The sequence below is a fragment of the Nyctereutes procyonoides genome, unplaced genomic scaffold (genome assembly GCF_905146905.1).
Source record: "Nyctereutes procyonoides isolate TBG_1078 unplaced genomic scaffold, NYPRO_anot_genome, whole genome shotgun sequence".
NCBI classification, from domain to species: domain Eukaryota; kingdom Metazoa; phylum Chordata; class Mammalia; order Carnivora; family Canidae; genus Nyctereutes; species Nyctereutes procyonoides.
In genome coordinates, this window is record NW_026575131.1 from 17,182,786 (window position 1) to 17,186,783 (window position 3,998).

The window sequence follows — 3,998 nt, forward strand, 5'->3', positions numbered from 1 at the left end:
TGGTTTCTTTGTCTAAAACAGAATTACACTGAAATTGGGAGCCCTGAAATTCTAGTAAAGAGAAAACAGGCCTGACTCCTTCTGTCAGTAACAACTGATATTGAGCAAATCATTTTACTTATCTGGGTCCCATTTAACTTACATATAGAATGGAAATAAAAATAAGTACTTGTGTGATTTGTGCTATTGCCGGTTAGATGTGTTAGTTGACAGATGGCTTTTGGCTTCATATTTGCCCTTATGTGTGTTCTGTTTTGTCTGGGGGCCAAATGTCTAAAAATTCCATTTCTTAGACTTCCTTGGGAAGCTTCCATTTAGGTTATGCCAACAGGAGGAGGTGGCAGAAAACTGTAGAAGGAAGGAAGGAAGGAAGGAAGGAAGGAAGGAAGGAAGGAAGGAAGGAAGGAGGAAGGGAGGGAGGAAGGGGTAGTAGCAATAGCAACAGCAGACGTTTCTCGGCTCCCGGAGTCCTTTGCAGGCAGTGCAGGCCCACTAGTGGTAGCTGCAGCATGTCCCACAGCAGGTACCACAGTAGCCTCAGTGACGCTGTGACCATGGCAAGATCAGCTCTAGGAAACATTGAGCTGCAAAGCTTCAGAGGCACCAGCAAGGAAGCAGGCTCCTGATTTCAGGTGGGACATCAGTCATTCCAAAGCAACAGGTGACCCAGCAGCCCCAGTGACTCAGTAATCCTGGTCCCTTGGTTACTTCATTATTCATTCCTAACATAATCACAGCCTTCCACAGTTACTAACTGCTGAGTGATCCTATCATCCCTTTCTGTTCTACAAGTCCGTCTAACACATTTGTAAACGTTTCCTTGTATCCAATCCCCTCTGTTTGCAATCCCTGTAATAGGTACTGTTTACCTGGCTGTACACTGGTGACAATCAGATCAAAAGATCCCACATTTTGTATTTTGAAATTTCTTTTATTATTAAAATTTATCATTCCAAAATTAGAACTAATATTCACACATAAAAGGCAATGTAAGTACAATCGGAGTGGAAATTAAACAGCCAAAGAGAAAAGAGATAATGGAATGAACAATAACTGAATATATAATAGCCAAGACTTTTTCAAATCTAAAGACATCAACAAATGCTCAAAGCACAAACAAGTACATGAAATAAAACCACACCTAGACACATCACAATAATATGGATTAAAAAAAACAAACAAGGGATAAAGAAGAAAAATCTTTAATAAAGCCAAGGGGGTTTAATGAAAAAAAGAAAAAAAAAACAGTATTTTCACAGTAGCAATAAATAAGCCTGCCAATTTCTCAACAGAAGAAAGAAAGGAGGAGAGAAGTGGAGAAAGCCAGACCAGAAGACAAAGAATGACCTCATTAAGGTACTGAAATAACTGTAAACCTAGAATTTTATATGCAGAGGAAATACAAAAAGGAGATTTGAAAAAGATAGATATTTTGAGACAAAATCTGGAATATTTTTCTCCTCAATAGACTCTCCATAGAAGAAATTTAAAAAAAAATGGATTTCTTTAGACAGAAAGGAAATGGTCTCTGACTAAAGCACAGAAATTCAAGAAGCTACGAAGAGCAATGTAAATATCAATGTATGGTTAAACCCAAAGTAGTGTTGCTTTTTCCCAAATAATGACAATGATAATAATATCTTAGAGGTTCAAATTATATGCTGAATTAAAATCAAGGACCATGGATACACTAAAGGCAAGAGTTCTTATGTTCTACTTTCCTGATATTGACTGGGAAGTGGTCAATGAACTAATTTATATTAGAATCTACTAAGTCACAAATGCATATTATAATATCTAGGACAATGGAAAGAATAATAGAGTATAACTCATAAGCTAATAGAAGGGAAATTGAACTAGTCGACAAAAAGGCAAATAAGAAGTAAAAAAAAAAAGCAGTAAGCAAGAAGAATAGAAATGGCAACATGGCACCCTGTTATGCCAGGAATTAATTAAATAGCACAAAATAAATAGTCCTACTACGTTGCAAAGATTGACAGTTTGGATAATAAACAAAACAGATTATATGCTACCTAAATATAAGGATACAGACATATTGAAAATGAAAAGAGGTAAAAGGTAAATCATGAAAACATTAATTAAAAGAAAGCTGATGTAGCAATATTATTATCTGACAAAGTAGAATTTAAGTGATGAGGCATTAATAATGAAAAAGGGATATCTCCTATGATAAAAGGGCCAGTCCACCAGGAAGATACACCTGTGATCTGATCTGAATCTACTTCAAATTGTCTGACATTTTCTCTCTCTTCTCTTATTGATTTGGAGTAAATTGTTATGGAGCAGAAATAAAATTATTTTTTTAACTTCATTATTCTTTTAGCATAGCACCAATGATTTTAATGTCAATCTTGAAAATACTGTCTTAGGATTGCCTGAGTAGCTTAGATGATTGTCTGGCTCTTGATTTTTAGCTCAGGATGATCCTAGAGTTGTGAGACTGAAGCCCAAGTCAGGCTCCACCATGAGCATGGAACTTATTTAAGATTCTCTCCCTCTTCCTCTGCCTATCCCCCTGCCCCTGCTTTCTCTCTCTTTCTGAAAGAGAGAGAGAGAGAGAGAGAGAGAGAGAGAGAGAGAGAGAGAGAATAGTGTTCCAATGGGGTACTTACTACATTTTGTTTTTATTTCTTAGAAGACTTGTTTTTTCTTAAACAAGTCTAAATAAAATTATAAATAAATAAATAAAATTATAAATAAATAAAATTAAAAGGCTAAATAACTCAAACTTCCTTGGAGAATTTTTGGAGCCCTAGAATATCTAGAAAAGAAAAAAATAAGGTGGTGGCAGTGGAGGGGAGAAACAAGTTTAGAAATGTAATTTAACAAAAACCAGTGATTTCTTGCTCTGACTCAAGTGTGGTATTTATTCATTATAGAACAATTGAAAATACAGAAAGTAAAAAGAAGCATATAAAATAGCAAAAGTCACCTATAAGACTGCCCTAGGCAGGACCAACACATTTGTTTGTCTATTTTCTTCAAGACTGTTTGAGAGAGAAGTGGATATCATATTGTATATGCAATTATTTTTTCTATTTTTTTTCTTTTTTACTATATGGAGAGTGAATGTATCCTCATTCAGTAAATCACTTTTGGATATATCTATTTTTATGACTGTACAGTATTACCCATTCAACCTTCCACAGTGTGTCTCATCTTTCTCACTATATCTTTATCTGCGCCTAATCTGTGAATGTCAAATAAAATAGTTCCTTAGCTCTCTGGTGGCTTCAGGTAGGTTTGGACTACAGGAAACATGGGCAGGGCAACATAGAAAGGACAAAGTATGAGGTTAGGAATTATATTCATACAGTGCAATATTAGTTTCAGGTGTAGAGTTTAGTAATTCATCACTTACATACAACACCCAGTGTTCATCACAAGTGCCTTCCTTAATACCCATCATCCATTTTTTAAAAAAGATTTTATTTATTTATTCATGAGAGACACACACAGAGAGAGAGAGAGGCAGAGACATAAGCAGAGGGAGAGGCAGCCCCATTCGGGACTTGATCCCAAGACCCTGGGATCAAGACCTGAGTCAAAGGCAGACGTCAACTAACCACTGGGCCACCCAGGTGCCTACTCATCATCTATTTATCCCATCCCCTCACCCACCTTTCCTCCAGCAACCCTCAGTTCTTTATAGTTAAGAGTCTGTTTTCTGGTTTGCCTCTCTTTTTTCTTTCCCTATGTTCATCTGCTTTGTTTCTTAAGTTCCACATATGAGTGAAATCGTGGCATCTGTCTTTCTCTGACTTATTTTGCTTAGCGCAATACACTCTGCTCCATGTCATTGCAAATAGCAAGATTTCTTTCTTCCTGATGGCTGAGTAATATCCCATTTACACACACACACACACACACACACACACACACACGCATACACACTTCTTTATCCATTCATCAGTTGTTGGACATTTGGGCTCTTTCCACAATTTGACATTGGGGTGCATGTATCCCTTCAAATCAGT